This window comes from Podarcis gaigeae (genome assembly GCF_964106915.1).
Source record: "Podarcis gaigeae genome assembly, chromosome: 1".
Classification (NCBI taxonomy): Eukaryota; Metazoa; Chordata; class Lepidosauria; order Squamata; family Lacertidae; genus Podarcis; species Podarcis gaigeae.
Genome location: NC_139678.1, coordinates 8713402 through 8724751, shown reverse-complemented (window position 1 = coordinate 8724751; position 11350 = coordinate 8713402).

The following is an 11350-nucleotide window of genomic DNA, read 5'->3' as shown; positions in this document are numbered from 1 at the left end:
CCTTTTCTCTTTCTTTTTGTATCAGAAGGGCAGCTTTTTGTTTAATGTTTAATAGGTTATTGTATTTTAGTGTTTTGTTGGAAGCCACCCAGAGTGGCTGGGGAAACCCAGCCAGATGGGCGGGGTATAAATAAATTATTATTATTATTATTATTATTATTATTATTATTATTATTATTATTATAGCAAGCCTACTGGAGACATGTAATTTTATTGCTATGAAACTGTTGATTTTATCTGTATTTTGATAATTTGTCTGCTATTTTTTAAACCTGTTAAAATACTATTTTTCAAAAAACAGGGATACACTATTACATAACTGCTTAGAATGTTGGGTGGGTATCCAGCTAACGTCAGCGCAAGGATTTACATTTGCACAATGAAGTGTCCCACTCAGTGCTGTTTTTCAAGAAAAAGAGGTGTTGTGAACACACACACCCTCATTCTCTTAGAATGGCAATGGCACCCACCTGAGCACCATTTTTTTTCCAGCTGAAAAAATCCCCCGGTTCCACTCCCCCTCCCCCTGCGATGCCCCTAAGTCTGTTCTAGGGGGTTTCCCCAACCCTCCAGAGCTGGGGTTTGGGGGGGGCATGAGACACATGCAAAGAAGGGCGAGAGGATTTAGGCATGAGCCGAAATCCTTGCACTGATGTGGCACTTGAATTGGATACTACCCATTATTTTGATTAAGCAGTATCATCATCATCACATTTAATTTGTATACCGTCTTTCTATTTTACAATACTCAAGGCGGTTTACAAGCTGCAGAAACAAGGAATGTACATCTTATAACAATCAATGTAATACAAAAATGTGATAATAAAACATAAGTTTAAAATAAGCAACCTACATCAAAAATGTAACATTCAGCCATCGTTAGAATAGTGTATATAAACCTTGCTGAATTAATAAGGGACTGTAAACAGGAGAAGGGGGAATAAAAGCACAAAAGTGGTCTTACAATTATTGCAAAGAAGTCTAGGGAAGTCTCATTGGGTCTTGGGTCCAGTTCAGTCCCACACAGCAAAGATCACAAGAGGGGTATGGTGGGATTATATCGCAACTAGGTTAAGCGCAAAAGCACCAAGAAGTCGAGAGGTTTTATTTGCCATTGACACAGAACACCCTTCACATATGAACAAACAGTGCACATATATTTAAAACAGCAAGGGGGAAGATTAATAAGGTCTCCATTCACAAATTGGAAGCCACCACCAGGAAGGCCCTGGTGCTAGAAGATGTTGATCCTTTCTCTCAACAGAGGAAGAAGAAGAAGAAGAAGAAGAAGAAGAAGAAGAAGAAGAAGAAGAGGAGGAGGAGGAGGAGGAGGAGGAGGAGGAGTTTGGATTTGATATCCCGCCTTTCACTCCCTTTAAGGAGTCTCAAAGCGGCTAACATTCTCCTTTCCCTTCCTCCCCCACAACAAACACTCTGTGAGGTGAGTGGGGCTGAGAGACTTCAAAGAAGTGTGACTGGCCCAAGGTCACCCAACAGCTGCAGGTGGAGGAGCGGAGACGCGAACCCGGTTCCCCAGATTACGAGACTCTTAACCACTACACCACACTGGCTCTCCATACAAATCCATACAAAAGGGTCACATCTCTCGACCACAGTTGTTATTATTATTGATTATTATTATTGATTAAATTTGTATCTCACCCTATTCCCACAGGTCTCAGGACGGTTACAACATAAAATCGCAAACACAACATACATAATAAAAACAAAAACAACCCAGTAACACACACGCACCCCCCTCCAGCAACTATTAAAAGGGCATTGGATGTCAGTCAGCCAAAGGCCTGGTTAAAGAGGAAAGTTTTTGCCTGGTGCCTAAAGGTGTATAATGAAGGCCTAGGGAGAGCGTTCCACAAACAGGGAGCCACTACGGAAAAGCCCTGTTCTCGTGTTGCATCTGTCGTGGAGGAGGCACACAACGAAGGCTTGCAAAGTTCTGGGTGGCAAAGGGAATTGTGCTCACAAGGGAGAAGACGGCTTACTCTGGAGCGCAGTCCGGGCGGAACATCTCCTGCACAGCCCTTTCGGAAACAAACTGGTGCAGGAGGCCTCCTTGCCGGATCGTGTCCTTTGCCTGCAGCTCCCCTGTTGCAACCCCCCTGCTGGCAACGCCAAGCACACCGCTTATGCAGCCGAAAGATTTCATTTTTGCGGAAGCAGCATTGCCTAATAATCCCATGGTTTTTAAAGCTCCGCAGGTGGAAAACAGGGGGCCATAAAAATTGGGTTATTTATTCCAGGGAAGGGATAAAGGAAGCCATTCGAAATGAAATAATGCCGGTTAGGATCTCTCTCTCTCTTTTAAAAAAGAAAGGGGACAATCCCTTCCAAAGTGAATTAAACCGCAAACTATGCCAATTTTGATTTCTAGCCTCGCCAGCCACCCTGCGCATTCATTTGGCTCCTGCTTGAAGGCCCTTCATTCTGATGTTTTGAGCCTCTTTTTATAGTCTCCAGCATCCTTTTCACCTTCCTCCTCACAGTTTAACACAGATGTCTCGGCCCAGCCTATTGTTCCAATTGTCAGTAGTTTAAAAAGCCTCTGCAGTATTTTACTCTTTCCATTGTATCTCTGCTTCCCTGAGTGCTCTGCTCAACAGCGTATTACTTGTCTTGGCTGTGTTTTCTAAACCCATTTATCCCTCTCTCTTTCTCTCTCTCTCTCCCCCTCCCCTTCTCCAGACACTTGTTCATCAGGGAGCTTAAATTGACTTCTCTCCCATTTTGTTTCCTTAACTAAAAATGCACCATTAAGGCTGATTGAAGTCTTTTGAAAACACTTCATGAAAAATGAAAGGACCCGAAGAAATGAGGCTACCCGTGTTTGCAAATACCTGTTTTTCAGACAAATTGGTGGGAAGAAATCTGAAAGAATCGGGAACTTAACAACGCCATTGATAGGTGTTTATGCGCTCTCCTTATTCTCGCGCAAATTGGAAAACCGGGTGTGAAAACATCATTTTCGGAAATGTGAAAAATTGGGGGGCACTCAGCAAGTTTCTTTAAATAAAAACACATCAGCTTGGTGAGGAGGTGGGGGACACCCGGAACAAATACTTGTATTGTTTCTTTAAAACACACACACACACACACCCCTGTGGCATTTAATAAAAACATGTATTCAGCATTTAAATATTATCCTTGTCTTCTCAACAAGGTAAGTTTAGAAACAAGAGCAACATACAATTATCAGGTATTTGAATTTTAGCTAATATTTTCTCTTAAAAGCAAAATATTTCCATCTGGAGGAAATTGTGTAATAGGAAGTAATTTAGCACATACTAAATATATTAGTGGACTGTGGTTTTGGCTTACATTTGTTACAGTAAGAATTGTTACTTTGCTGTGTGGACTGTGGCTGATATGTTATGATAGATGTCACAAAGTTATAAGGAAATGTCTGAAATTGTTTATTTTGGGTATTTTATCCCACCAGCTCTATGGAACGTGCCCTTTCCTGTGGAAAAGAGAACGATATTGCTTTTGCCTTTTTCGCAAGGGTGTGTTTTTCTCATTGTTCAGCTCTCCACATTTGTAGAAATTCATCAGCGTTTCAGTGCAAATTTCTCTTCATATAGACATTTGTATGCAATTTCCCATTTTTTGTACATTTGCTAATCACGCATTTTAATGCATATTTTACTCTAGTACACACATCACTTGGATAGAGAAATGCATTGCAAAATTTGGAGAAGTGCAAGTTTCGAAGTATGACTGAGATTCAGTTTTCGTATTGTATTGTAAAGTAAAAAATGAGGCTTTAAATATGAACTGAATCAAATTTATCCGTTATCTGTACAGCTCGGTTGTATGGAAGCTCCGACAGGATCTTGCACAATCTCACCAGAAGCTGAGCTCAATCTCACCAGAAGCAAGGCTTTGGTGGAGGTGCCAAGGGGACTCGTGCAGGGCGGCACTCTCCTGTTTCACCGCAGCTGGTGAAATGGAACTTTTTGGTAAGGTTGACTTATATACTCAGGTTCTTAAAGGAGATTACATTTTTGTACCTTTTAAGATGGTAGCTTGTTTGGCAGTCGATTTTGGTTAAGAAGTGGGATATAAACACAGCAAATAAATCCTCACATTTGAGGGATTTCTTGACGAGCGCTTTAGATATTTTTACCGGCAAGTGCTAGCACTTTCTCTTTTCCTCTTGCCCTAAAAAAAAACGCATCCTCAGCATCAGATATTAAACATCAACCTGTACCATAAATTGAAACAAATACATGTGATTGTAATTGTCTTGTAGACTTCTTAATTTATGTGGGCTGTTACATGCTTAAAACTAGTTTTCCTCCATCGAGTTTAAATGCAGTAATGTTCTTTAAAAATATAAAATGATTAAAAATAAAAATATTAGAATGCCTGAGAAACTGTGGCGTGAATCAAGCCTTATGAGGAGCGGTTGAAGGAACTGGGTGTGCTTAGCCTGGAAAAGAGGAGACTGAGAGGGGATACGATAGCCATCTTCAAATATCTGAAGGGCTGTCATATGGAGAAGGGAACAAGCTTGTTTTCTCCTGCTCTGGAGGGTAGGACTCGAACCAGTGGCTTCAAGTTGCAAGAAAGGAGATTCCAACTAAACATCAGGAAGAACTTTCTGAGCTGTTCAACAGTGGAATGGTCTCCCTCAGAAGGTGGTGGTCTCTCCTTCCTAGGAGGTTTTTAAGCAGAGGTTGGGTGGCCACCTGTCATGGATGCTTTAGCCGAGATTCCTGCATTGCAGGGGGTTGGACTAGATGACCCCTAGGACCCCTTCCAACTCTAGAATTCTATGAATCAGCTGCTTTAGAAATGCACACTTGGCTTTTGCCAGGGATGGACAAACCTGCAACGTCAGTTTCTCATTTTTCCAGTCATAAGTTTGCTTCTTCACATTTTCACACCAATCTGCAATTAATTTGTTTTTTTTTTAAAAGTTCTCTTGACAATTCATCAGCACTCCAGTGAGAATTTCGCCTAATACAGTGGTACCTCTGGATGTGAACGGGATCCGTTTCGGAGCCGCATTCGCATCCTGAAGTGAACACAATCCGCGTATGCACATCTGCGTCTGCGCGGGTCGCAATCCCACTGCGTCTGCTCATGCGCGTGGCGTCATCTTGAGTGTCTGCGCATGCGCGAGCAGCGAAATCCGGAAGTAACGCGTTCCATTACTTCTGGGTCGCTGCGGAGCGTAACCTGAAAATGGCACATTTAACCCGAGGTATGACTTTACAGCTATTTTAGCACACAATTTCTCCCAACACACACATTTTCGCAAATAATTTCCTCCAAATACAAGGCATTTTGGTATGTTATTTTCAATGATCTGTGGGTTTTTATAGGCGCACTATGTGTTTTTGTACACATTACCTGGCTGGAGAACAGCATTGCAAAATTCAGAGAATTGTGCCTATCAAAATGTGGCAATTTCACATATTGCTTTGGAAAGTGTGAATCGGGGAGATTCACCTTTAGATGCAAACTGAATTGAATTTCTCCTGCATTTTCAATCAAATGGGTCCTCAAGAGAAATTGGAAATAAATAATTATGCATTTGTGAAGGTAGGAAACAGAAAATCCTCACGGCGTCTTTCCTCCTTAATGCTCAAGGCAGCCCATGCTTTTTGGTGCTCCAGATATGGGATCGCTGAAGAAGAGGAAAATCCATTTGTAACCCATCTGACACAAGAGAGGAGGAGGCTAATTCTGGTCAGCGGAGAGATTTGTAATAGAAATCTCTACCCGGCATATGGAAAAATGCCTCTTGCTGCAAAAGGAGGGAAATATCAGGAGGGATTATGCAGAGCTTAAAAGCATGCAAGTGCTTCCAACGGATGAATGATTAAATTGAAAATGGCAGCCAGTTCATGAAGAAACTTGACCTGGCTCTGTCTGCAAAACAAGGGACTGCATCAGAGGCTAGGTGAGGTTAGGTGGGTAGCTGGGTGGGCCTTTTCGGTGTTGGCCCCCTTTTCCTGTTCTTCTCCAGGGAGGTGGCAACACTTCTCTCAGACAGAAAATGCAAGGCCTTCAGTGTAGTGTCAGTGGTCAAAGCATTGTGTTTGGCTCAGGGAAACCTGGTTTCAAATCCCCAACTCAGCCTTGAAGCTCAGGAGCCTGACCTGGAAATCATCCAGCAGGCCTTGGCATGTGTCCATGGTCTGTTAAGATTAGAGAGCGCTTCCCTTACTAAAAAAGCAAATTACACTTATCCTATGGTAGAATTTGCAGAGCATGGAAGTTGACGTTTCAGCTGGGCCTTAAATGATAATTTTAGGTTATATGTTAGTGACTAAGTTTTAATTTATATATATTTTTAACTGCTGCTATATTTGTAGTGTCCCTGTTCTACCTAATTGCAAATTCTAATGTATCCCTATCGTGTTTTATGACTTCCTTGATATTGTATGTGGGCCGGAACTGGTCTGTGACTGAAATAATAAATTCACATTTGTTGCATCTTGCCAGAAGGAATGAATCCCTCCATCCCTCCATTTCCTGATCTGGGGTTTCTCCTGACCCCCGACCCCCAAGAGCCAATTGCATGGGGAGGCGATGGAGGAGAGCCCCCATTACACAAGCAGAAGTCCTTGTGCAGGGCTGGTTACCCAGAGATTCTGGGATGGCAATCCCGTCCAGTGCTATTTTTATAATAATAATAATAATAATAATAATAATAATAATAATAATAATAATTTTTTATTTATACCCCGCCCTCCCCAGCCAAGGCCGGGCTCAGAGCGGCTTACAAGCAATAATAAAAACAAGATGAATGATTACAACTTAAAAACAAAAATAAAATACAACATTAAAATAATGAAACATTAAAATATTAAAATGTAGCCTCATCGCAGGAGGAGAAGGAAAAAAAAGGAAAAAAAAGAGAGGGAGGGAATCCAATTGGCTCCAAGCCAAAGGCCAGGTGGAACAACTCTGTCTTACAGGCCCTGCGGAAAGAAATCAGATCCTGCAGGGCCCTGGTCTCATGAGGCAGAGCGTTCCACCAGGCCGGGGCCAGAGTTGAAAAGGCCCTGGCTCTGGTTGAAGCCAATCTAACTTCCTTAGGGCCTGGAACCACTAGGGTGTTGCTATTTATGGACCTTAGGCTCTCCGTGGGGCATACCAGGAGAGGCGGTCCTGTAGGTACGATGGTCCTAGGCCGTGAAGGGCTTTAAAGGTCAAAAGCAGCACCTTAAATCTGACCCTGTACTCTACCAGGAAAATGAGGTGCCAGAACTCACCATGATGAGCTTCCTCGTTCTCTTAGAATGGCAATGGCGTCCACCTGAGAGGTTACGGAACTGAGTTCCCCCGAGTTCCTGTTGGGAAAAAGCCCTGGTCCTGTCCGTGAGGCAGACTGAAGCCATCACCTCGGGTAACGGAATTCAAGGGGCACCTCTGTGGGCACCTCCACCGCCCTAGAAGCGAGGAAAAGTTGGGGCAGCATCTGACGAGCTCTTATGTGACCTTCCCAACACCCTGATAAGCAAAGTGCTCTTCCTCACAAACTGGGGTCTCAGGAAAGGTTGTGCAAGAATTCTGGAGGCCTCCACGTGAATTCTCAGGGCTCAACACTGTACCTATGTGCAGAAACTGGGTTTGTGCTTACACACAGCCCAGTGGTGTTCACGAAAAGGGGGAGGATGTTAGATTTCTGTTATGCCACTGTGCAGTTTTTGGAGTCACAAGACTCTGTTGACATTCCAGACTGTTGGAAGTCTCACGGGAGACGGGAGACAGATGTTGAAGTTACTGGTTTCCTGTTTCTTTGTTCCTGTTGTTTTCTGCCTCTCACAGAGAGCAGACGCATATTATTTTCTGTCCTGCGTAGTTAGAAATAAAAGTAGCAATGTAGCACATATTTCTGGCTCTTCTGCTGCTGTTTGGGTACTCTGTGTAATGGGGAGCGTGCCTGAAGTCTCATTAAAGGCTTAGGTCGTTAATCACCGTTGGAGGAGAGCCTAGATGGATTCCGAAGATACGACGTGGAGGAGAGCCATTACAGCTCGGTCGAACGGAATCTCTGACAGGATCTTGCACAATCTCACCAGAAGCTGAGCAACCCCAGTAAGCAAGGCTTTGGTGGAGGTGCCAAGGGGACTCGTGCAGGGCGGCACTCTCCTGCTTCACCGCAGCTGGTGAAATGGAACTGACCGCCCTTGGATTCTGGGAAATGTCCATTCTTTCAGGGGTGGGACTAGAGCTCAGACGGTAGAGGAAGTCCACAGCAGAGGACCTGGCTTCCATCGACAGCATCTCCATAGCAAGTGATGGCAAAGCTCCTTCTCTGCCTGAGATCCCCGAAAGCTTCTGCCAGTCAGAATACTGGGCTAGACGGACAGCTTGGTCTGACCTGATATAAGCCAGTCTCCCATGTCTCTGACTCCATCCAATTTGCTGAAGACTGTGCAAATAACAACTGGTTCATTACTGGTCTGTCTTCTGCTGTGGGGTTTGCATAGCTGCCATGGCACCAATGGTGACAAGTAGGCGCAAATGTCATTGCTGGCCTTTAAAGCCCTAAACGGCCTCAGTCCAGAATATGTGAAGGAGCATCTCCACCCCCATCTTTCTACCTGGACACTGAGGTCCAGCGCTGAGGGCCTTCTGGAGGTTCCCTCACTGTGAAAAGCCAAGTTACAGGGAACCAGGCAGAGGGCCTTCTCGGTAGTGGCGCCCGCCCTGTGGAACGCCCTCCCACCAGATGTCAAAGAGAACAACAACTACCAGACTTTTAGAAGACAACTGAAGGCAGCCCTGTTTAGGGAAGCTTTTAATGTTTGGTGCATTATTGTATTTTAATATTTTGTTGGAAGCCGCCCAGAGTGGCTGGGGAAGCCCAGCCAGATGGGCGGGGTATAAATAATAATAATAATAATTACAGCTGTGCATCAGCACAGTGTGCTTGCATTATTACGAACAGGGATGTGGGTGGTGCTGTGGTCTAAACCACTAAGCCTCTTGGGCTTGCCGATTGGAAGGTTGGCGGTTCAAATCCCCATGACAGAGTGAGCTCCCGTTTGTTCTGTCCCAGCTCCTGCCAACCTAGCAAGTTGAAAGCACACTGGTGTGTGTAGATAAATAGGTACTGCAGTGGCAGGAAGGTAAACGGCATTTCCATGCGCTGTGGTTTCCGTCATGGTGCTCCGTTGTGCCAGAAGCGGTTTAGTCATGCCGGCCACATGACCCGGAAAGTTGTCTGTGTGGACAAACGCTGTCTCCCTCAGCCTGAAGTGAGATGAGCACCGCACCCCATAGTTGCCTTTGACTGGACTTAGCCATCCAGGGGTCCTTTACCTTCTACTTAGGGTTGAGGCTCAATGAGACAGAGGTTTGCATAGCACAGACTCCTGCGTGAATCAGCGTCTCGCCAGTTATCCATGTTGTGCAAATGACTCTGAACTGCATTTTACATGGGGTTGCCCTTGTAGACTGCTTGGAAATTGATGGCACAATTATTTTTTAGTTTCCAAAATATTTTTTGTTGCTGGTGGTGTACCAGGCCAGCATAGCCATCCCTCTGAAAGTTCTGGGTTGTGTCTAACCAAGTTCTACTCAAAGTAGAACCATTGAAATGACTGGACCTAACTTATTCATGTCCATCAATTTCACTGGGTCTACTCAAGAGTATGACTAATGTTTTAATCAATTTGTGGTTTTATTTTTCATACAATTATAAGACACACTGTGAAGTATTTTGGATTGAAGAGTAGGCCACTAAGCAGCAGAATAAATGAAAGTAGGCTAGGGACTAAAATGGCAAAGGGAACTTTTGGGTTAAGGGATTCAAAGCGGCCACCTTGCCTGCTACTCTAGGGCTTATTGATTGCAAACATTAATTTTCCAAATTACAATTTCTGACTAGGGGTGGGGATCCGTTTCCCTTCCACCCTCCGGCTTTTACAGAGAAACATGTACCTTTTTCAATATTTACAGAAATGCTTAAAACAAATAGCCAACTCAGCTTTTATGATACTTTACAGAAAAAGGTTTGCTTTTCATGGCTGCATCTGGAAAAAAAAAATCGGTTTGACCAGGAAGAACATTGCAAAGCTGAAATAACTAAAATCCATGAGTTGGTTTTTGTAAACTGGCTATTAGGACAACTTTCTTTCAGCAAAGGGGGAGAGGAGAAGGGAACTTTGAACCAAACAAAACAAATTAATTAAGCATTTAAGATCCTGGGTTTTACAAATTGAAGCATTCCAACTCCCCTGTTAAAGTTCTTCAGTAATGTTTTCTTTTTCTTTTTAAATAGAATGCATGAAATATCTTCCAAGCCAAAACGGTCTTTATTATTTGAGGGAATGTAGGAAAGTGGGGCATTTGCCTTTAAGAGTTTCTCCCATTAATGGAAGGGAAAAGAGCAGTGAGATCAACAAGCAAAGTAGCTAAGTACACTGAGGTCATTTGAAAGCTATGAGTTCTATAGCAGCGGTACAAGACAAACCTGTCAGCTTCCATCCCATTAAACAAGCTATGAGCCATGTGTTAGGCACGGCGTGATTATGGGCAAATCTCGACCGAGCTACACCCAAGTGTCTGCTTCTCTATAAATTATTCAATTCCTTTTATGCAAATAATGTTTCAAGGAAGCAACGGGGATCTCTAATGGCTGGGAGAGAAACATCCATTTAGAAGAATTAAAGACTGGGCGAAAGGTACAGCCTTTTTATAGGCCAAGGCTTCTGAAAACTCCGCAAAATCGGTAAATTCTGAAAGGTTTGCAGCAGGACACAGGAGTGTACATGAAGTTACAGGTTTTGCTGTCCTTCTCTCCCTTTATCCAAGAGGAAACAAAGGATTGATGCCAGCAGACATCATCCTACTGGTTTTTGAAGACTGGGAGGAAGAGGTTTTTGTGTGTGTGTTTCTCACACGAAAAATGCACTGCAGTGTATCCGGAAAGTTTGGATAGATGAGCTTTCATTTGTGCCGCCGTGAAAAATAAACCGTACTCTTTTCTGAAAAAGTACATACACCATTCGAATTTCTGAAGAGGGAGGCATTGCAACAGCCACACACAGTCTGTAATTATTATCTTCTTTTAAAAATATATATATACTTGGAAAAAAATAATAAATAGGACTTAAAACGAGAAAGCAGACCCCAAACAGCAAGAGGATTTGAAACAAGAGCTGAAAGCAGAGAGGTAGAACCGGACCAGGGAAACAGAGCTTCACACACAAAATAACCACATCATCTGGGCTTGATCAGGAATTCAATGAGGAAGAATTCCCCCGTATGTTCTTCCCTGTCACATCGTATCTGCAGATATTGCTTCGTTCCAAGTCCATACTTTCTGAAAATGGGAAAAACAACAACGAAGCAATGCGCAAGTGTG